Raw genomic sequence first — 24,429 nt, 5'->3', positions numbered from 1 at the left:
TTACTTGGACCCACAATCAATATTCACAGAAGCAGCAGTCAATAAATCAACGTATTTCATTGGAAAAATCTGTTGTAAAAGACCTCTTTAAAATGTGAAAGAGCAAATGCTTTACTCTGGGGATTAGCAAGTTATGCCTGCTTTAAGCCTTGATATTTTTAATCACCTTAGATGCATGTGAAAGGAGTCTTAATTTCAGTGTCTGGTATGGGTTGAATGACTAACAGCAAGGTTGGTGGTTCAACCCACTTGCTGCTCCACAGAAGAAATAGGAAGATATTTGACCCTGTAAATATTTACAGCCTTGGAAACCCTATATGGTCAATATGAATAAGAATAGAATTGATGGTAATATTTGACATATGCATGTGAAAGATGGACCATAAACAAGGAAGACTGAAGAAAATATGATGCCTTTCAAATATGATGTTGTAAATAATATTGAATATACCATGAATGCCCAGCAGAACAAAGAGGTCTGTCCCGGAAGAAGTACATCCAGAATGTATTTTAGAAGTGAGGATGGTAAAACTCCATTTCATATACTTTGAACATGGTATCAGGAGAAATTAGTCCCTAGAAAAGGACAAAATACTTGGTAGAGCATCATCAAAAAACAGGTAAACCCTGAATGAGATGGATCAACACAGTGGCTGTAACAATAGGCTAAAATATGACCATTGTGAGGATGTCCCAGGACTAGAAAGGCTTTTATTCTATTGTGCATAGGGTCACTATAAGTGGCAGTGCGTGAGATTTTGTTGATTAACAACACTGGGATATGAGCAATGTCCCCATGGCATATGCTAAACTGTCACCATGCTGGACACAGTTGATCTTTGTGGCTTTAGAGGGTAATTATTTAGAGTGTTATGATTCCACTGAATTTTTTTCTGTGTATTCAAACTATTCCATCCTAAGATTCCACAGATCTATCCAAACCAAGCTCACTGCCATTGAATCAATGCTAACTCATATCGACCCTACAGGACATGGGTAAAATTGTACCTGTGAGGTTCTGAGACTGTACCTCTTTACAGAGTAGAGTCCCATCTTTCTCCCGAAGAGCAGCCGGTGATTTCAAAATACCGACCATGCAATTAGCAGCCCAATGTGTAACCAAGAACTATTCAGGGAAGCTAGAGGGAGAGCATGAAAAGAAATGAGTAGTTGAGGTGGTTGGATGCACACATATCCCTTTGTTCTACTCTTTATGACTTTTTCTGAGTTCATTCAAAATGTAAATTAAGACACAAAATAGAATTCTACCCAACCCTGCTATATGCCTCAACAGTATCCATTTTTCTCATTCTTACTACTAATAGAAGCTCAATTTTGTTTAGGGTGATAATGTACCTACTTAAATCGCTCACTCCTAGGCTCCCTTGCAGCTATGCATGAGCATTTGACCCAGTTTGGGCCAAATATGTGTAGGTGAAAGACACTGAGTAGGACTCCCAAGAAAGCTTTTGTTGTTGTTTAAGGCAAAACACTTGTCTGGCATAACCCATTTCATTTTTGTCCTTGGCTCTTCTGCTGTCATGCTCCCTAGTCAGAATATTGAAAGATGGGAGAGTCACATAGGTTACATGAGTTTGGCAGACCAAAAAGCATGCATTCTCCTATATGCAAGATGAGTCCCAGAGCAAATACGCCAGACCTAGGCTACCGATTTCAAGACTTACTATTGTATAAGACAAACCCCTGTGTGGTGCAAAGGGTTAACACAATTCACTGCTAAGGCAAAGATGCCTTGGAAGAAAAACCTGGCAATCTACATTTAAAAATTCCGCCCTTGAAAACCTCATGGAGTACAGTTCTACCCTAAATCATATGGGGTAACTGTAAATCAGAATCAATTCAGTGGCAACTGGTTTGGTATTTTTGGTGTGAATATAAGAAAAATGAAGCTTTTGTGATTAGACCACTAGAGTCGGTTTGTTTTTTCACATGTAGCCAGATGCAATTTGTACTGATAGAGAAATAATTAAAAGAATGTAGAGTTAAGTAAGCGTAATGATTATGGAACTAATCATTTAGCAATGGGCTGCTAACCACAAGGTCAGTAGTTCAAATGCACCAGTCACTCAGGGGGAGAAAAGTGAAACTCTCTGCTTCTGTAAAGATTTACAGTCTTGGAAGCCCTATATGGGGTTGCTATAAGTTGTAATCACCTTGATAGCATTGTATTTGTTTGAGTTTGGTGACTAGTATGTAAGTTTTGAAGGGGTAGTAATAGATACTTTGAATACTATTCTTAGCATTATAGGTATTATGTCTTTTGCAAATGGATAAACGAACAAAAGCGATATTCATTTTGTGTTTTCTGTAGTTTGCCTTATTCCTCCAAGAAGATTCCTCAAGTGTTAAGACCCAGTCTTCTCTGGCATACTTGAATAAAAGAATAACTGGTAGACACAGACTTGAACCCTGGCCTGTGTGATCTTGGGTGTGTCACTGATTTTCAATCCATTTCTCATCTGTGAACTGGGGATTACACACGTAGCCCACAGGGTTGTTTTGGAGATTCAGAGTAATGTGTGTGTCTTGGATTGAGTGCCCTTGCATGCCGAGCTTATTCCTCAGGCCTGGGTGCAGGGAGTCTATTTGAGATCTGATGGCAGGGAGTATGAATAGGAAAGCGGACGCAAGACTGAGTTAGGGGGAGAAGCAATCACAATGGGAATGGGGTGTTGAGGCTTTTAATGTAGGATACAGGGGCTTGATTCCCCCAGGACTTCTGAGGAACATGGGTTCTGTCCTAGAATTGCCTACCAGAAACAGGAGGCTGGGCTCTTCTTCGCCTGTAGTGGTGTTGAGCATTCCTCCTAGTACGGTGACCTCTCCTACCTTCCTGGGTTTGGCTTTCCATGCCTTTGAAAAGGCTTCGAGGCAGAAGGACATGGAGATCTGCGTGCTGCACAGTTGTGATAAGACACCATTTCAGCAGGAGCCTGCACTTACATAGAGCCGTTCGCTAATGCTATGATGGATATCAGGAGGAGCCCTGAAAGTGCAGTGGTTACAAGTGGTTTGCTAACTTCAAGGTCAGCAGTTCAAAACTACTAGCTCCTAGGAAGAAAGATGGGGTTTGCTACTCAAATAAAGAGTTGTAGTGTTTGAAACTCGCAGGGGGCAAATGTACACTGCCCCACAGGATCGCTATGACTCGGTATTGAAAGGAAGGCAGTGAGATGGTGTCAGATATGGGTCAAAGGAATGTGGCATGGCAACCCTAAGAATCTGCTACAGAACCATAAAGTGCCTGGGATAGATGAGTTTATTGTGCTTGACCTTTTAAAACCATCAAACGGGCAACAGTTAGAAAGACAAACATACCAAGTGTCATTGGAGATCCGGGGAAAGCAGAGAAACACTGCTAATGATGCAGGTTTGCTGCACAGCAATCTGGCAGAGCTTAGTGAAAGCCCCTTGAATGTACCCTAGGACCTAGTGAGCCCCTCCTGGGCGTACAACCAAAGAAGCGCAGTCACTGAGTTGACTTTCATTCCTCATGACCCTATCAAACAAAGCTGAATGGTCCCATGATGTTTTCAAGGCTCCTATTGGGAAGTAGACAGCCATGCCTTTATCCCACAGTGTGTGGAAGACGGCTTCAAACTACTGACCTTTGGGTTAGCAGCCAAGCACTTAATATCTCCCCCATCAAAGATCTCTCCTGGATGTAGAAAAACAAACAAAACCCCAGTTGATTCTTCCTCATTAGCAACCCTACAAGGCACAGTAAAATTGCTGCTTTAGGTTTACAAAACTAAATTCTTACGACAGCAGACAGCCTCTCTTTGCTCCATGGAATAGCTGGTGGGTTGGAACTGCTCACCTTGGGGTTAGCAGCCCAACGCATAATTCCTGGGTATATAAGGCCAAGCTTTTTACCCAATTCACAGGGCCCTTGGGGCATTTTTACAAGAATGGTCACCACACTGATGCCTGCAGTAGAGAAGAGTTGGAGCCGAATTGGATGCCAATCAACAGACAACTGAAGAAGGAAACAAAAGAAAGATGATGATTGCTCATGACCAAGTGGCACGCAGCAGCACATGCAATTGATATGCAGCATGGCAATAACTCTTAATGACATTGCAAGGAGTTGAAAAGGTCAGAAACTGAATGAGATTTATATTGCAGTACCATTCATGGAAGCTGAAAGCCCATTCACCAAGCAGCATGGTCTAGTGCACATGGCTGTATGCCTATAAGGACACACACACACCAAGCACCCAGCAGGGGGTATTAGTCTGAAGAGGGGAATGGAAGTGATGTGAATGTGGAAAAGGAGGGACAAAACACAAGCAGGGCCTGACATTGATCAGGGTTCACGGTGTGCTATAAAGTAGGCATGATTAATCACTTCCCTGTACCAGAAGGCTGAGCTAGATTTTTAAAGCAAGTCAAGTGCCTGGAACACAATGGTTGTTAGCTGCTGTTGAGTCAGCCTCCAGTCCAACTCACTGGGACAACCAGCTCCCAGTGACTCCATGGGCAATATTCTCCCTGGACCTGCACCATCTCTTTGGTTGTGCATCAGATTGTGATTCACAGGGGTTTTCGTTAACTGGTTTTCAGAAGTAGAATGCCAGGCTCTTCTTCATCGCTCATCTTAGTCTGGACACATCACAGAAACGGGTTCAGTCTCATAGGCGCACCCAACCAAGCTTCCCCATTTCAGTATCATAGCAACACAGAAATCAGTTCAGTACCACAGCAATAACCAAGCATCCCCCTGACAAATGAGTGTTGGATGCACATGAGTTGCATTGTCTTGGACTCAAACCCAGATCTCCCACATGGAAAAGGAGAATTCTACAACTGAACCACCAATTTACCCTCAGAATATAATAAGTATCCAGTAAAATATAAATGGTTATTAAGAATGTGGCTGCCAGGAAAATCCAGCAATTTCCTGCCAAGGCTTAACACTAATATCTTCCCCCACACACTAGAAGGCTGCAGAGGAATGACTTTCTCCATGCCAGCCTTGGTATCTAGACAAGGGACCCTAACACTGAGCCACTGAGCCCCCAGCAGGCTGTGGAGCAACGTCAATTTGGATGAGGGACAATCCTGGTTGAGTTAGTTTCCCTAAGCTTGCAGGGCAGTTTAGCATGTCCACAGCTGTGTTCAGAATAGCCATGTGATTACCACCGAGAGAAATTCTACATGCTTTCACACCCCATGCTAGTCGTTGCAGCCATCGTTGAGTACAGTTCATGCTCATCTTTATCTAGAACTCACGGTGACGCTGTGGGTGAGCCATTGGGCAGGTAACCTCAAGGTTGGCAGTTCAAAGGCACCAGTTGTTCTCTGAGAGGAAGGTGAGATGATCTGCTCCTGTAAAGATTTAGCCTGAGGAATTTTATATAGGGTCACAGTGAGTCGGGATCAACTCAATGGTGTGGGTTTGGTTTAGTGGACCCGCCATCAGATCATATTTAATGTATTTATTAACATGTATATTTGCCCCAAATCCAATGTCTTTTATCACTGCATTTCAATACAATTTGTGCCTTTGTGATTCTGTATTTCATTGGAGGTATTTGGAAATATTATTCTGGGGAGTGGGCAGGTGTTCCATAGCCTTTCCTAAATGCCAAAAGGATCCATGGGGTTGCAATGGTTAAGACGCTCTAATAGAGTTTATCAAAGAGCCCTGGAGGCACAATGGTTAAGTGCTCAGCTGCTATCCAAAAGGTTGAAGGTTTGAACCCACCAGTGGATCTGTTCTTGGAAGAAAAACCAGGCAACTCATTCTTGTAAAGATTACAGCATAGAGAAGCCTAGAACAGTGGTTCTCAAACTTCCTAATGCCACAACCTTTTCATACAGTTCCTCATGTTGTGGTGACCTCCACAACCATAAAAATATTCTCATTGCTGCTTCATAACTGTAATTTTGTTACAGTCACCCTGTGCAAGGGTCCCACAGGTTGAGAACCATTGGTCTAGAGAGCTCTGCACTGATGCATTGAGTCACTATGAGTTGGACTGGACTAGAAGGTTCCTAACAAAAACACCAACAATCCTTTATTACCATGACCTTGTTAACTAAAAAAGATTAATAAGCAAATTCACAAATGAGGACATCCAGTTGCCCCTCCAAACTGGAGAAGCATGAGTTAAATGGTGACCCTGACCCCACGGTGTCCTCCACCTGGTGCCATGCTACCTTTATTCCTTCTGCCTCTCAGTTCTGTGGAGAAGAAGGGGAAAGGGAGGGAAATTAAAAGAAAGAAATGAAAAGGTAATTTTTCCAGCTTCTTCACATCACTGAATTGAACTTTACTTTTAGTAAAAGTATTATGAAATGGAAATGATGCTTTCACTATTTTGCTTTTAGGTGATATTCAGAGACATGGTGCTGGTAATTATTTGAGCCGGGGAGGTTAGTGTGCAGATTTTCTGAATATGGTTGAGCCAGCATGCCCCCTTCCAGGCCTAGCATTTCCCTGGGCTATGAGGAGTTATAGACAGTCTACCCTCTTCTTCCTCTGACTTCGCTGTAAACCATGGACACACTGGTTCTGACTTGACCTGGCTCAAGTACAGAAAAAAATATCCTCCTTGCATAATTGTAGTGCTTGCATTGGAAGGCACCCAGAGACAAATCTCTCTTCTGGTGGCATAATGGGTTATGTGTTGGGCTATTAACTGCAAGGTCAGCAGTTGGAATTCACCAGTCACTCCTTTGGAGAAAGATGAGGCTTTCTTCTCCCATAAAGAGTTATAGCCTTAGATGAGTATAAAAACTCAAAATGCATTGGCAGAGATTCCACAGAGAATAAGCCTCCATTAAATCCCCTGGGACCATTCACCAGGGATGGGATTAAACCCTGCTCACCGTCAGTACATCAGAAAGTGTATTGTTTCAGATATGATTAGGTTAAAAATTAACATCTTATCATTTGTCTTTACTCTTAACACGTTTTTCATTTGTTCTTTTTTTTAATTTTCTGCTTTCCTTTTTATTGAAAAAAGTAACTAGTGTCACTAAACAAGTAGAGAATTTGTTAAATGAAAATCTAATCGGTTATGTAAACTTTCACTGAAAACATAACACACTTTTATTTTTACAAAGAGTTATAGCCTTGGAAACCCAGGAAGCCGGAGTATTTTCTCTCGATAGGATTGTTATGCACCCAATGGCAATGAGTGTTGTTGGATTTTGTTTCTTTATTGTTTTCTGTAGCTATGGAGGGGTATAGGGGTTATGTGTTGGGCTGCTAAACGCAATGTCTGAAATGGCAAATTTGAAATCCCCAGCCACTCCAAGGGAGAAAGATTAGGCTTTCTACTCCCCTAAAGAGTTCCAGTCTCAGAGCAGCCAGTCCGCAAAGAGAACAACATGGCTGGCCCCACTATGAGACATGATGCCCCTCAGTGACCAAGGGTGATACAGGGGACAGCACTGGAGACACAGTGTGCGAATTGCACCTAACTTGATTCCACCACACCGAGGCAAAGTGTGTTGGAGTGCAGTGGAACAGCAAGGGAATGGAGTGGCAAGGTCCCCAGGGAATGCTGAAAGTGGACTTTGGGGCCAGGTTGTGGTGCCTCAACAGAATGGATTGGAAAACACTCCTATGGTCCAACAAATGATCCTTGAACTAATTACAAGCTCTTCTTTCTTGATGTGTTTTGTTTTGTTCTTTGTCAGTGGTTTGTTTTTGTTGCTTTGTTGTCTGGTTGTATACTGTTGCTTTGTTTTCCTCTGTCTTCTTTTCATGCATGTTAGTGTCTCCACAGGTCTGCCTAAATAAGAAAGGCTGGATGCACTATCTGGAGTAAAAACAACAGGATCGACAGTTCCGGGGGCACTTGGGATAGGGGGAGGTGCGGGGGTGGGTAAGGAAGTGGTGTTAACAAACACAGGGACAAGGGAACAACATGGGACTCAAAATGGTAGTGAGGGGGAAGTGGCAGGCCTGGTAGGGAATGATCAAGGGTATGGTTACGTAAAGAAGAGGTATAGCTGTAACCCAGGTGGGGACAGAGCATGGTAGTGGGAGAGGAGGAATATCAAGGGAGATGGAGGAAAGAGCTAGGAGTCAAAGTGCATTTATAGAGGTCTAGACAAAGACATGTACATGCAATATATATATATATCGAAATAGATCTATGTGTCCATATTTATAGGTTTAGTATTAAGGTGGGGGCAGGACCTTGGGCCTTAACTCAAGCACTCCCTCAATGCATGAATACTTTCTTTTATTAAATTGGCACTCTACAATGCTCATCCTCCCGACACAACTGCTGAAGCCAAAGCTGGTGAACAAGTAAATGTGGTGAAGAAAGCGGATAGTGCCCGGCTATCAAAAGAGATAGTGTCTGGGATCTTAAAGACTTGAAGATAAACAAGCGGCCATCTAGCTCAGAAGCAACAAAGCCCACATGGAAGAGCACACCAGCCTGTGTGATCACGAGGTCCCAAAGGGATCAGTTATCAGGCATCAAAGAACAAAAAAAATCACAGCATTGGCTGCACACCTCCATGATATGATTGCCGAAGACAAACGGGTGCATAAGCAAATGTGGCGAAGAAAGCTGATGGTGCCCGGCTATCAAAAGAGATAGTGTCTGGGGCCTTAAAGGCTTGAAGGTGAACAAGCGGCCATCTAGCTCAGAAATAAAAAAGCCCACATGTAAGGAGCACACCAGCCTGTGCGATCTCAAGGTGCCAAAGGGACCAGGTATAAGGCATTATGCAATATATATATATATACACACACATACATAATAGTGAATAAAGGGGGAAGTGCAGAGTGGCGACCCAAAGCCCATTTGCTGGCCACTGGATATTCCCTCACAGAGGGGTTTAGAAGAGGAAATGGGTCAGTCAGGGTGCGATGTAGTACCGATGAAAAACACAGCTTTCCCCCAGATCCTGGATGCTTCCTCCCCCCAACTACCATGATCCGTATTCTACCTTGCAGGCCTGGATAGGGCAGAGGTTGTACACTGGTACATATAGGAGCTGGAGGCACAGGCAATCCACGGTGGATGATACCTTCAGGACCAAGAGTGTGAGGGGCGATACTGGGAGAGTGGAGGGTGAGTGGGTTGGAAATGGGGAACAGATTACAAGGATCCACATGTAACCTCCTCCCTGGGAGACAGACAGCAGAGAAGGGGGGAGGGAGGCCCCGGATAGGGCAAGTTATGACAAAATAACAATCTGTGGATTATCAAGGGCTCATGAGGGAGTGGGGAGCGGGAGGGAGGGTAAAAAAAAGAGGACCTGATGCAAAGGGCTTAAGTGGAGAGCAAATGCTTTGAGAGTGATTAGGGCAAAGAATGTACAGATATGCTTTATACAATTGATGTATGTATATGTATGGATTGTAATAAGAGTTGTATGAGCCCCCAAAAAAATGTTTAAAAAAAAAAGAGTTCCAGTCTCAGAAACTCACAGGTGCAGTTCTACCCTATCCTATAGAGTCGCCATGAGTCGGCATCAACTGAATGGCAGGAAGGACACATAACGATTCAGACCTGGGCTTGGTTTGGGTTCTCACTGAAGCAGACCCTGGCCAAAGACTTAAAGGCAATGAGCTTATTTAGGAAACTCTGAGCATGCAGGTAATGAAGTGGCATTGTGAGCCAGTGGAGGGAAGGCCACTGATAACAAATAGATTGTGAATCCAATTATAAACCTGGGAACCTGCTGCTTAATCACTTAGGAAGTCTCCAGGGGTAGGCGTAGCACACGCCTCTCAGAGTTTTGCCATCCAAGGAGTGAGGGGCCTGGTCAGGGCTGTTCCCAGAGGCATATGTTCCTCAGCACATTCAGCCAGCACCAGCAAAGGGACCTTTAGAGCTGGCCCTTGGTGACTGAGGCAAGTACACGGAATCAGGAATTTGGGAGTGAAGAGAAGGAGCACCGGGAGTGTCTGCTACAGGTTGGAGACTGGAAAGTCAACTCGGTGCTCCTCAAGGGGACAGGCGCTCCCCTCTCTGGATCTCACTTTTAACATCGATACACAAAGGTCGATTCTGTGAGGGTCATAGACTGGGGACTCCCATGGCCAAATGAGGACCTGTGTGGACTCTGGTTGGCCTGCTTATTCACTGCCATCTAGAAGATTCCAACTCACAGTGACCCTGTAAGACTGAGCAGAACTGCCCCTGTGGGTTTCCGAGGCTGAAATTCTATATGGACTAGAAAGTCTCATCTCTGCACAGCCCCCCACCCTATCCCCCACCCCCCGCTCCCCCAGTGTGACTGGTGGTTTCAAACTACTGACCTTCTAATTAGCTGCCCAACACATAATGCACTGTGCCATCAAGGCTCTTTGGCCTACCTGTCTTCTATCCAATGTTATTGAATCGCCTATGAAAAATTCAGGAGGTTTTTAAGAAAACAGGAATTTTGACTTTCTCTAGAAAAATCGATCTGGCATCACTGGAACCTAAACTGGAGGATCCACAATTCCACGTGGCTCTGGGAATCTCAACATTTCTTCCTCCTGCTCAAAGTAAAATGGTTTAAGGGGACCTTTCACAGCTGGTGGGCTGGTCTCCTTTCTAGAAAGTTGCCCCTGTAAAGAAAATGCATTTTTCTTCCCTTTTACCTATTTGGGGGTGGTTAGGGTAGCAGGAGCCATTGGGTTAAGGAAAAACAGTCCAGGTAGCTTCAGTCTGCCCTGACAGGGCTTTAGAGGCCAAGCCTTTTTTTGCTGCAGCTGACTGGCCTGCTGTTTCCAGGGCAGCCCCACCATCTGTTCCCAGATGCAGGGAGGGAGCCGATTTTCCTTCATCACACCTGCCCCAAACTCAGGCCCAGAACTACTGTCTAAACACAGAACAACTTTTGTCTGTGGCCAAATGTGGGACCCCAGATTTCTTCCCTCTTTCCCGATACTCCTTCAGTGACTTGATGACCTGGGCCAGGCTGAGATGAATTAGCTTGCTCCTCACAGCTGGCTGCTGGGTTCCAGTCAACTCCCAGAGGCCACTGGCTGTGCCCATCAGTAGAAGTGGGAGTTGAGAACCCTCAGCTCTTGGCTGAGCAGCTCTGTCAGTCTGTAGCTGTTGACTGTAGCTGGTTCTGACAGCCAATCTAGCTGGTGCTTTAAGTCATTTCAGTAGCTCCACCTCAGCTGTGATTAGTCTAGTCTCTGTAGCCTCAGAGGGAGGGGAAAACAAAACACCTCAATGACTTTGAATCAGAGTGGGTTATCCTCTTTTAAAAGGCAGAAAGTCTGAATTGGAGGATATTTTGGGGGTTCTCTTTTATGCATTTCACATTTATGAAATAAGAACTAACAGTATTTGTTCCAGTAAGTGGATCAGAACCACCTAAGGGCCCACTCCTCCCACCAGGCCACGCCTCACTAAGAATAGAGGTCCATCACTTGTCTGGCATTTTGTGGTACTGTGGTGACTTTTGTTTTGTGTAATACTGGGAGCTATGTGATTGGCATTTCATATACCAGCAGGGTCACCCAAAGAGCTTCCAGACAAAGAACAGACAATGAAGAAGGAATTGGCTGCCCGCATGGGAAGAATGAGCCATTGAAAACCCTATGGATAGCAGTAACATTGTCAGTTACTAGACCCCCCAATGAACAACAGAAGAACATTGTCAGAATGTGTGCCAGAAGATGAGCTCTTCAACTTGGAAAGTACTCAAAATACGGCTCAGGAAGAGGAAGAGCTGACTTTTCATAGGCAAGTCGACCATAATGATGCAAATCGAGGATAGCCATCAGGACCTTCATTTGCTGATGGGGCACAACTCAAAATGAGGAGAAACAGTTCAAATCGTCATTAATAATTGAAACTTGCGATGTATGAAATATGAATCTAGGGACATTGGAAGTCATTAAAAATGAAATGGAATACATAAAGATGGATATTGTAAGCATTAGTTAGCTGAAATGGACTGATATTGACCATTTTGAAACAGAAAATCTTATGGTTTACTCTGCTGGAAATGACACAATCAAGAGAAACAACATTGCATTCATCATCAAGAGGACATTTTAAGATCTATTTTAATGTACAATGCTATCTTTGATAGGATGCTATCTAGCCCCCTTCAAGGAGAACCAATCAATACAACTATTGTTCAAATTTATGCACCAACCACCCAAAGCTGGTGATATAGAAATTGAATAATTCTACCACCATATTCAGTCCCAAATTTGTCAGACTTGCTATCAAAATGCTTTTGGAATGCAAAAGTTGAAAACAAAGAGGAAGGATCAGTAGTTGAAAAATATGGTCTTGGTGATAGAAACCAAGCTGGAGATCGCATGACAGAGTTTGCAAGACCAATAAATTGCTGATAGCATATACTATGTTTTCCAACTTCTGTTCTTTCCTCTTTGGTTCCAACATTTGCACTCCAATCACCAATAATTACCAATTTATCTTGATTGTATGTTAGAATTTTGCATGATTAATGATTTCTTCAAACATATGATCAACAACAAAAAAGGTGACCATAAATGTGGACTTCTCCAGATGGAATACACAGAAATCAAATTGACTACACCTGTGGGAAGAGACAATAAAAGAAGCTCAATATCAGCAACTGAAACCAGTCCAGGGGCTGATTGTGGAACAGATCAGCAATTGTTCATATGTGAGCTCAAGTTGAAGTTCAAGAAAGTGCAAACAAGTACACGAGAGTCAATATACAACCCTGATAATAACCCAACAAATTTTGAGAACATCTCTGAATAAAGCACAGTGTCATTTAAAAAAAAAGGAAATAAAGAAAAGATACAAGTGCTTGTCAGAAGAGACTCTGAAACTTACTCTTAATCAGAGAGTAGCTAAGGCAAATGGAAGAAATGATGAAGTAAAGAGCTAAATAGAAAATTTCAAAGGACAACTCGAGAATACAAAGTAAAATATTATCACAAAATGTGCAAAGGCCTAGAGTTAGAAAACCAAAACAGAACATATTCAGCATATTTTAAACTGAAAGAACTGAAGAAAAATGTCATGTCTCAAATTGCAATATTAAAAAATTCTATGGGCAAAATATTGAATGATGAAGGAAACATCTGAGGAAGATGGAAACAATATGGAGTCACTGTATCAAAAAGAATAGACCAACATTCAACCATTTCAGGAGGTAACATATGAGCAAGAACCAATGGTCAGGAAAGAAGAAATTCAAGATGCATGGAAAGCACTAGCCCAAAACAAGATGCCAGGAATTGCTGGAATATCTAGTGAAATGTTTCCACAAGCTGATAAAGCACTGGCAGCACTCACTCATCTATGTCAGGAAATTTGGAATACAGCTACTTGGCTAACGGACTGGAAGAGATCCATATGTGTATACATACCAAAGAAGGGAGACCAACGGAATGGTCAAATTATGTAACACTATCATTGGCATCACATGTGAGTCAAATTGTACTGAAGCTAATACAACAACAGTTGCATTAATTCATTGACAGAAAGTTACCATATTCAGCACTCAAGAGCCATCGTGGCACAGTGGTTACAGGTTGGATTGCAAACCCCAAGGTCAGCAGTTCAAAACCACCAGTCACTCCGTGGTAGAAAGGCAAGGTTTTCTACTCCCATAATGAGTTACAGTCTCAGAAACTCACAGGGGCAGTTAGTTCTACCCTATACTATAGGGTCAGGATGAGTTGTCATCAACTACAAGGCAGTGAGTTTGGTTTCCCAGAGATTTAAGCCAGATTCAGAAGAGGATGTGGAACAAAGCATATCAGATATCAGATGGATCTTGCCTGAAAGCAGTGAATACCCAAAAGATGTTTACTTATGTTTTATTAACACCCAAGGTATCTGACTGTGTGGATCATAACAAAACATGGATAGTTTTGAGAAGGGAATTCCAGAACACATTGTCTTGCTCATGTGAAACTTGTACATGGATTAAGAAGCAGCAGCACAAATAGAACAAGGGTAGATTGCATGGTTTAAGAATCAAGAAAGGTGTGCATCCAGGTTGCACCCACTTATTATACTTTTTCAATCTGTATGGTGAGCAAATAAAAAGAGAAGCCAAATTATATGAAGAAGAACACAGAATCAGATTTGGAGGAAATATTATTAACAACCTGCTATATGCAGACGACACAGTTTGGCTTGCTGACAAGGATGGGGGACTTGAAGCACTTGCTGGCGATTATCAAGGATTGCAGCCTTCAATGTGGGATACAACTCAACACAAAGAAAACCAAAATCCTCACAACTGAACCAATAGGTAACATGATGATAAATCGAGAAAAACTTGAAGTTGTCAAGGATTTTGTCTTCTCTGGATCCACAAGCAATGCTCCTGGAAGCAGCAGTCAAGAGATGAAAAGATACATTGCACTGGGTAGATCTGCTGCATAAGAGCTCTTTAGAATGTTGAAAAGTTAGGATGTTACTTTAAGCAGGAAGTGCACCTGATCCAAACCATGGTATTTTCATTTGCCTCATCTGCATGTGAAAAGCTTGCCATTGAGTGAAGAAGACCCAGGTAAACTGTATGAATTTGAACCATGGTACTGGCAAAGAATATTGACAGTACCATGGACTGCCAAAAGAACAAACAAAATCTGTCTTGGAAGTACGGCCAGAATTCCCATTAGAAGTAAGGATGGTGAGATTTTGGACATGTTGTCAGTGGAGACCAGTCCCTGGAGAGGCATCATGCTTAGAAAAATGGAAGGGCTGTGAAAAAAGGTTGAAGGCCCTTGAAGAGCTGGATTGACACAGTGACTACAACAAGAGGACTGAGCATAGGAACACTTGGGTGGATGGAGGAGGAGCTGTTATTGTTATATTCTGCTGTAAATAGGTTTGCCATGGACCAGAACCAACTGGATGGCAAACTAACAACAACAACAACAACAACAACAACAACAACAAAACAGGGAGAGAAATTAAAAAGCCAAACTCACTGCCATTGAGTTGACCTTGATTCAGAGCAACCCTGGAGGACAGGGTAGAACTGGCACCCGTGAGTTTCCCGAGAGTGTGACTTTTCACAGGAGGGGAAAGCCTGTTTAACCTACTACTTAGCAGCCCAGCCCATCACCAGGGCTCCACAAGGATAGAGAGAAGCACTCTTAGGGCTGGATATGGCAGAGGATGTATACTGGTACATATGGGGGCTGGAGGTACAGGGAATCCAGGGTGGACGATACCTTCAGGACCAAGGGTGTGAGGGGCGATGCTGGGAGAGTGGAGGGTGAGTGGGTTGGAAAGGAGGAACTGATTACAGGGATCCACATGTGACCTCTTCCCTGGGAGAGGGACAGCAGAGAACCGGGGAAGGGAGACTCCGGATAGGGCAAGATATGACAAAATAGCGATGTATAAATTACCAAGGGCACATGAGGGAGGGGGGAAGGGGAGGGAGGGGAAAAAAAGAGGACCTGATGCAAAGGGCTTAAGTGGAGAGCAAATGCTTTGAGAATGATTGGGGTAGGGAATGTATGGATGTGCTTTATACAATTGATGTATGAATATGTATGGATTGTGATAAGAGTTGTATGAGTCCCTAATAAAATGTAAAAAAAGAAAAGAGGAGAAAAAAATGATTAGGGCAAAGACTGTACAGATGTGCTTTATACAATTGATGTATGTATATGTATGAACTGTGATAAGAGTTGTATGAGCCCCTAATAAATTGTTTAAAAAAATGATCCTCAATTCTATCTGAATCCTTGCCAAAGCTGCAAGTTGTCTTAATAAACACGAGCAAAAAAAGTACCTCTGGCAGCAGACCGCTCAGGTTCAAATCCAGGCTCTCTAATGTATTGACTATGTGACCTTGGGCAAACCTGGACCTCTCTGTGCTTCCAAAGACTCACTTTCCAGAAGGGAAGTCATAAGCCAACTTTTCTTATTCCTCACTGGGTTGCTTTGAAGATGAAATGAGACATCTGTCTAAAAATGCTTCTGACCATCCCTTGGTTCTCAGAGCTCCACAAATGCTATGGATTATTGTTATAAGATTATGAATGATTTTTTTCCATGGTAGTGCAAAGATTAACATCAGTGCTACTTCTCTCTGACAAAATATAAATCCAAATTTCTAAATAGCATGGTCTGATGGATGCGCTGTTAACAGCATCTTGCTTTTCTCCCATCACTTGTCAAAATAAATCTGATAAGAAATGCTGGGCTAGGGCCTGCAGCCAAGCCCCTCACTGGCAGCGTGCAGGACCTTAGGTTGTTGGCAGCCCAAGGGGCATCACAATGGCAAGAGGAGACTCCACAAAGTGCCCCTGCTTCATCCCCCACGCCCCCCTTCCGCACGTTCAGGGTGAAACGTCAAAATACAATTTTTTTTGTCACCTGGTGAAATAATGAGCCCCCATTCCCGTTGCCTTGGTATCATCAGAGCGCAACAGCCACATGGGGTAATCGCTGTCTCCGTGTTAATGCTACTCAGTTCAAACATTTTCACAGGCCCTGGCGAAATGAAACCCGTGCTTTCTACCTAGGTGGAGTTTGAGGCGATTCAGCCCATTTGCTTCTGCTGAAGAGGCTACCTCAGAAAAACAGGAAATAAAAACATAGAGGGTGCCATTGACATTAGGTTTCTTGTTTTCTTCCTTTCTTCCCTACCTTCCTTTCTTCTTCTAGCCCTTCTCTTTCTCTTTTCTTCCTTCCCTCCCTTTGCTCCCGTCTTACTGACTGCCTTCACCTTCCATCTTCCCTCCCGCACTCCTCCATTTCTTCTTCGCTCCTCTCTCCCCACCCCCACCTTTCTCCTTTCCTTCCCTGCCTTTTCCCTTCAGCCTCCCAGTCTCCCTCCTTCACTCTCTCCCTTTGCTCCTTCCTTTCCCCACCGTGTTTTGATCCAGTGATTTGTACTCCTTTCTTCCTCTCATCCCACCCCTCCCCATTGCTGGAGAAACATCAGTTCCTTGTGGCGCTGGTTTCTTGGCGCCAGACCCTGTTCTTTGGGTGTTCACAAGTCTGCGTCCTGTGTGCAAACATAAGACAGACATATGATCAGGGTTGGACAGAAGATGGGATTTGACAGGTGTTCTGCATCCCAAATCTCCAGGAGGCAAAGGTAAAGTCAGGCTCCTGCCTTCAAGGTTATGTCTCCCATTGTAACTGCATCCCACAGAGGCCCCTGCCTCCTGGCCACCTGAGGCCTGCTGCCTGCCTTCCTCTAGCTCCTGGGGAATTGGGGCAGCAGTGGCAAGAACAACAAAAATCCCCAGGAGTTGACAAGAAGGGAGGCTCCCTTGCTCGAGAGACGGCCCCCTCACCCACCTGCATGTTGTTGAGATGCAGGTTCTCATCCCTGTGGCTGGGCAAGAAACGCCCCCTCCCCTAACGCAGTGGCTTCAAACAAGGACCATCATCGTGTGGTTCCTGGGAGGCCACTGGGTCGTGCTTGGAGTCTCCCATGAGTTGGCAGTCACATGGGAGCTGGGGCAGGGGCCTCTGGTGACTCCAGTGCCTACACGTGCACTCAGAGGGCTGGCAGCTGAAGCTGGCCGTTAGCTGGGTGCTTAGCTGGGTTGTTGGTTGGAGTGTCTCCACGTGGCCTTTCCAGGTGGCTCAGGCTTCTTTCAGCATAGTGTCCGGGTGCTGAGAAGTGTCCTGAGAGGTAGCACGTGGAGGCTGGACATTCTAAGGGTGAGTACTCAAGAAGAAGTCTTTGAAGGGATTTTTCAGAAGCTGTGATGCACTTTGGGGGAGGGAAGGGGGTTGCCCAAACTAGATGTCGCAGTGTCATCTTCTCCATAATCTATTGGTCACAGAGGTCATGAAACATCCCAATTTAAGTGGAAAGGGCATAGACTCTACCTTCCTATAGGTAGCCTGTCAAGGAATTTGGGGGTCACATACAAAGACTGGGAGACCCTGGGTGGCACAAATGGTTAAGGACTCAACGTATCAAGAGGTGGGCAGTTGCACCCCTCAGAAGAAATAACTAATGGCCTGCTTCTAGAAGCCCACAGGCTTGAGAATCCTGTGATGTGTAGTTTCTCCCTGGCACCCAGGGTGTCCTCGGGAGCCAGAATCAACATAACAGCAACGGGTTGGGTTTTTGTTGGTTTTGTTTGGGCTAATATTAAAACGACTAGTATGATATTATATATGTATTGTGTTTAACTCTCAGGACTCTGATTATGCTGAAGTTGAACAAAACTGTCTGCCTCTTCTATGAACGCCAGCCGATGGAGGCAAAGGGTGAGGGACTAGAGGAAGAATGAATGTCACATTCCCGTCCTTATGTTTCAGTTGTCCTTAAAGGGCACAGGGGATAAACCAGACGTCTTTGATATGATTTTAGCCTAATGATGTGCTAGTATGATGATGAGCAGCCTGAAAAGTGCTTTTAACTAATGTGATCCGATATTTGAAAAGTTGATTTCACATCGAATTTTATATTCTCAGCATCTCAGTTACAAACAGAAAATCAGGCCTTAAAATCCTTGCATTTCCCCAAGGCAACAGCAGTCTGGAGCTAGAATTTGAATGTCCCCTGTGGATGCGCTGACACGTGCCTGTTAACCACAGTCCCCATCCATCCCTATTGTCCCCAACACAGAGGTTGGCTACAAGTATCCTTTATCTATATGGCTAAATAGGTTAGTTGGTTTGGATTGGGTTGCAAGGTTTTCCTGGTTTGTTTTGGCTTACTTTTGATTTTTTGGGGGGGCTAGGAAATGGTGTGTATTTTGGTACTACATCTTCCAAAGCGAGAAAATAAAATCCAGTAAGCCAAGACGGTCAAAAAGTCTAGGTTAATGATGAAAGGAGGAGCCCTGTTGGTGAAGTAGATTATGAGTTGGACTTCTAACTGCAAGATCAGAAGTTCGAAACTCCCCCCACCCCCACTCCACAAGAGAAAGATGAGATTTTCTACTCCTGTAAAGATTTACAGCCTTGGAAACCCACAGGGGCAGTTCTATACTCTGTCCAAAGGGTTGCTATATGTCAGAATTGATTCCAGGGTAGTGAGGTTTTCTTGATTGATATAAATAATTTTGGTGAGTATTGAAAAAAACCAGTCAATATTATTTTTAACACACATCAAAGAAGGTCCACATTAATTGTTCACACAACCCTGCCACCTTCTTTCTTTATTCCCTTGCCTCCCACTCTCCTTTCTTCCTCCCTATGGTCTTTTATCTCATTCTTTTTCTTTCAAGGGTTAGCCTAGAAGTTGGAAAGTATGACTAATTCTTAACCAAAAGACTAAATTGGTTTTATTGTTGGTGTTATTACTTGGGTTAAATTTTTTTCTTTTCTCTTCTTCTATTGGTTTGTGTCATGTAACCCAGAAAATGGGGAAACATTTGGAACATCAAAACACTATCCTTTCTCAGTAGACTACAAGCATTAAAGGCAACAGAGATAAATACTCCAATAATAACAATAACATACAAGGATAGCTAGAGAGATAAATAGATAGATAGAAAAACCACAAAATCTGAGCAGTTATGGGAAGGAGAATGGGACTAGCCCCAAGAATAAGTATAGGTTTGCCAGAGAATAGTTCTATATATATATTAGCATATACAACAAATATGTCCATGAATATAATAGTGCATCCAGGAGGCATAGTTATGAAAATGTCTTAGCTATAACAAAACCCCTTGAGGGAGCGTGTCCTAAATATGGGGGATCAGGAACAAACTCTGAGAGACCTCAAGATCAATTGGTACAAACTAGCTCACAAAGACAATGTTCTGTATCCATCAGGGAAGTGACTGGGGTCTTCCAAAGCTAGTGAGTAGCAAACTAAAAGTCGGTTCTTGGTCTCATCCTATGTGTTGGACAGGGTTCTCTAGAGAGACAAAACCATATTGCTAGTAATTATATATAAATATATTTATAAAGCTAGATATACAATACAAGAAAAGAACCACTAAATTATATACAGATAGATAACACAAGAAACTAACATTTAAATTATAAAACAGTGAGACACTAGCAGTCCTTTAAGGCTTGAGAGCCGCCAGTTGACAGTCCCTTTCTGTAGATAGAGCTGGGCTATATTTACCCAGGCAGCAAACAGCAAGGCAAGTCACCAACTGTCGGTCCCCAGCTCCAGAGACGAACATTCCAATCCTGTGGGATTAAATGGACCTCAACTTACAGCGACACAGTCCACAAGTTAGGCATCCCACAGGTAGTGTACCCCTTTAAATTGAGGCACAGAACAAGCAAGGCGAGGCTCACAAAGCCATTTATCCCTCTGCCCTTCGATTAATCCTACTTGTGTTTATCGGCCAGGCTGACACAATAAACTATTGCACCCTGTCTGGAGCAAATAACAGTGAAGAAAATCAAGATGCCTGGCAACAATTAGTCCAAATCATTAATGGACTATGCGTACCTCAGCCTCTATGATGCTAAGGTCAGAAAAACTAAATGGTGCCTGCCTATCACAAACAGCTGCTCTGAAAGGGATCATGGTACATGATCCTAGATAGAGTGGGGAGTAATGTGTAAGAAAACTGAAAGTCATACTACTACTACCAATAGTAATAATAATAATGATAAAAGATGAGGTTTATTGGTTAGATAGACTAGTGGTCCTTCATCACCCTTCAGGTCTGGAACTGAATTCAAGGCCCTGAAAAATAGACAGGTTTATAAAGTGAACCTTATGAGAATCAAAGATTGCAGCCCTCAGTATGGATAACAACTCAATGTCAAGGAGACACACATCCTCACAACTTGACCAATAGGTACCATGATAAATGGAGAAGTTTGTTGTTGTTTTTTATTTGTTGAAGTTGTCACGGATTTTTGTCTTGATGAGGTCTATAATCAATGCTCTTGGAAGCTGCAATCATGAGATCCAATGACGCATTGCATATGGATACATTTGGTGCACAATACGTCTGTAGAGTGCTAAAAAGCAAGGATGTTACTTTGAGGACTAAGGTGCACCTTACCTAAGCCATAGTAATTTAAATTGCCTCATAAGTATGTGAAAGTCAGACATTGAATAAGGAAGGCTGAAGAAGATTTGATGTGTTTGAATTGTGGTGCTGGTGAAGAATATTGAAAGTAACATGGACTGCCAAGGGAACAAACAGACCTGTCTTAGAAGAAGTATGGTCAGAGGGCTCCTTAAAGGCAAGGATGGTGAGACTTCCTCTCACATACTTTGGTCATGTTATTAAGAGAGACTAGTCCCTGCAGAAGGACATCATGCCAGGTGAAGTAGAGGGACAGTGAAAGAGAGGAAGCCCCTTAAGGAGATGGATTGACAGTACTGAAACAAGGGGCTCAAGCTTGGGAACAATTAGGAGAATAATTCAGGGCTAGGTAGTGTTTCTTTCTGTTTGGCATAGGGTCAATGTGGGTTGCAACTGGCTCAATGGCATCTGATAAGAACAACTACAACAAAATGAATCATAGCACTGAGGAGCACACATTCCTCAGAACCATTAACCATTCAAAAGCAAATAGGCAGTATTTGCCCAAGGCCAAATTCAAAAGGCAGGCAAGGTTAGGGGAGAAGGGTGAATGAAAACAGGAAGCAGAATTTCAATGGCATGAGTGATATTACATTGCAGGAGATTGTCATCAATGTCACATAACAAAACATGTATAAATTGTTACGTGCAAAGCTGATTTTCTCTGTAAATCTTAACCCACCTTACAATAAAAAGTTTCTTTTTTAAAAACAAAGACACCATCATTCATATAATAGACACAGCCAAAGTTCTCCTGGACAATCCTAAAATGATCTCCCAAATGATTTGGGTAGTTAGCCCTCCCCAGGGAGTTCTACCCATTGAAACGCTGGGCGGTTATGGCTGCAATTATATTTCAGGCCAGAAGAGGCAGCAGAGGCCTGGTTGTTCAAATGCTGCAAAACTACCAGACAATGGGCAAACAGTTTCTTTCCACGGACGACTAGCGGCTCTGTCATATCGATGTCTGGTGTTCAACATTTGGCGACAGAATCCAGCCCCCTGGGTTTGGGTGGGGTCTGTTTCTCACCCAAGCTTGGCTTGGGATTGTTCTATGGCATCCACAAAGTGGAGTCCTTTCCTTTCTGATGTCCCGAGAAAGCTGTTTTCTCCTTTTTCTCTCTCGGGCCCTCTTCCCAAGAACCCTGGGGTTCACTCTGCTTTCCGCTGGTTGATGTTTCTCAAGCAGTTACTTGACCTTGGTTCATCTACTGCAGGTGACCATTAGCAAGTAACTGTACCGTCCTTGGATGGTATTGTTCATGAGCTAGGCTGCAAACTACGGGTTAAAGGTTTGAGTTCACCCAGAGGTGCCTACCAAGAAGGGCCTGGTGATATGCCTCTGGAAAAAACCCCACCTCAGCCATGGAAAATTCTAGGGACCGGACTTCTCTAACACACTTGGGCTCTCCATGAGTCCGAGTTGACTCAATGGCAATTGGTTGCTGGTATTCCTGTAAGTAGAAGACAACAATCTTTAAGCAGTCCCTCTTGGATTCATGGGAGGAGGATGGCTTCCTCTGAGAGAACTTCTCAGGGCTCCAAGGGCTCAATGATCTTACAAAAAATGAGAGAAACGATGAGCCTGATGACAGATGATATTGCTATGCAGGCCCCGTTTCAGGATGCTCAAGTTTCCAGGTCTTTCCATGACTCACAGTGGAGCCCTGTGAGGTTCCAAATAGAAGGGCACCCTTGCTCCCAGGACCTGGAGCCTTGTAGCTGAGCAGAGCAGTCATGATGAGAAAGAGGACCCAAGGGGGAAGTCAGGGGGCTGCTTCACTTGTCTCAGTGTCAAGCAAACAAATGTTTTGGCAGGAAATTTCTCTTCAAGAGTGTTCTGGTTTCTTGAAGGAAATCTTTTTCTGAACCATTTCCTTAGGGGAAAACCACTCAACAACCTCGGGAAGGAAGATTTTTCTCCTGCCAAGCTTACCAGGCTGTGCTAACTCACAGAGGAGGTGTGACTAGCAGGCAATGAAACTGATTTCCAGACTCCTATGAAAATCAGCAAGTGCTAGGCTGCTAAGTGAAAGGTCGGAAGTTGGAAAACCCCAGCTGCTCTGCAGGAGAAAGTGGTGGCTGACTGTGTTTGACAAGATGACAGCTTTGGAAACCCAATGGGGCAGTTCTCCTCTGTGTTCTACAGTTGCTTTGAGTTGGAGTGGACTTGACAGTGATAGATCTGATCTTTTTCCCCATGAAAATTGGCTTTCACGAATACATGTGCATTCATGGATGTCTGTGCCTGCTTTGGCATGCATGTGCACATATGTGCCTATTTGCGCGTGGATGGATACGTCTGTGAATGTGGGCGTCTCTATTTACTTTGCCATGTGTGTGCACATGTCTGCCTTTGTCAGTATGCATGCGGGCTCAGACAGCATAAAGAGATCACAAAGAAACTTGGAGAGAAAGAGAAAAGTAACCTATTTTCTCATGGGTCTCCCATACCTGACGGTCTACTGGCATCCACCGCCACGAAGACCAGAGGTCACTTCATGCCATGTGTCCAGCTGCCTATTGCTGGTTGAGGTCAGTCACCAGGGAGGCAAGTCAGACTGGCCTCGCCAACCTACCACCCACCTGCAGGAGTGATTCCCACCATCTTTCCTGGAGCCCCTCCCACCTTACTCAGCCTCCCTAGACCTTGAGTGAAAGGCGTTTCCAACGTTTTTACATAAAGATTTCTGAGATTGACTGAAGAAATGATTTCATTTGACAAAACATGAAGCTTTGAATTTAAAGATTTGAGGCAAGTGCCCTCCAGAGAGGGGGACACAGGACGGGGCCATGCTCCCTTCCGGTATGCACGGGGGTTGCTATGAGTTGGAACCAACTTGATGAGCACCTGCCAGTAACAACAACAACCAGAAGTTGTCCAAACTTCTGTGGCCTCAACTCGGAAATGAGAATATTAATATTGCCTCCTAGAAAGAACTCAAGTTATGTACAATTGGTTAATAGGCGTTTGGAAAGTGAGTACATTAAGTGGACTGATGACATTGATAAGGCAATAAGAAACTGAGAAGGCTTCACTAACAGGTGCTTTCACATCTGTAACCAGTAGATTCCTTCCTTCTTCATCTCTTGGCATCTTCATCAGCTCCCACACTTTACAGGCAGCTTGAGGGATTAAATGTTCAGCCTGATCCTATTATAAGCTTCAGCCTCAGAATCACAGGCTTTACCTGAGGTTTGATTAGCTATACTGGGAATGAGGGAGAGTAACCTGTCTTTTCTATTGCTCTCCTATCGCTCCCTCTTCCCTAGTCCTTCCCTGTCTCTGGGCCTACCTTTCCTCCCTAGAGTTTTGGCTTCCCGGAGAAGGGGATGGAAACAATGAGCACATTCCTGACCAGGCCTCTTACCATGCTATCTTCCAACCCTCTCTTGGAAGGGCCTCCACGAAGTCTTCTTATGTCATCTCACAATAACTTGTTAGATACCATTGAGTGAGCTCCTGACTCATAACAAAAGTACACACAAGAGATTGAAGCACCACCTGGTCCTGCACTGTC

The sequence above is a fragment of the Tenrec ecaudatus genome (assembly GCF_050624435.1).
Source record: "Tenrec ecaudatus isolate mTenEca1 chromosome 1 unlocalized genomic scaffold, mTenEca1.hap1 SUPER_1_unloc_15, whole genome shotgun sequence".
Taxonomy (NCBI): domain Eukaryota; kingdom Metazoa; phylum Chordata; class Mammalia; order Afrosoricida; family Tenrecidae; genus Tenrec; species Tenrec ecaudatus.
Note: the sequence above shows the minus strand (reverse complement) of the source record.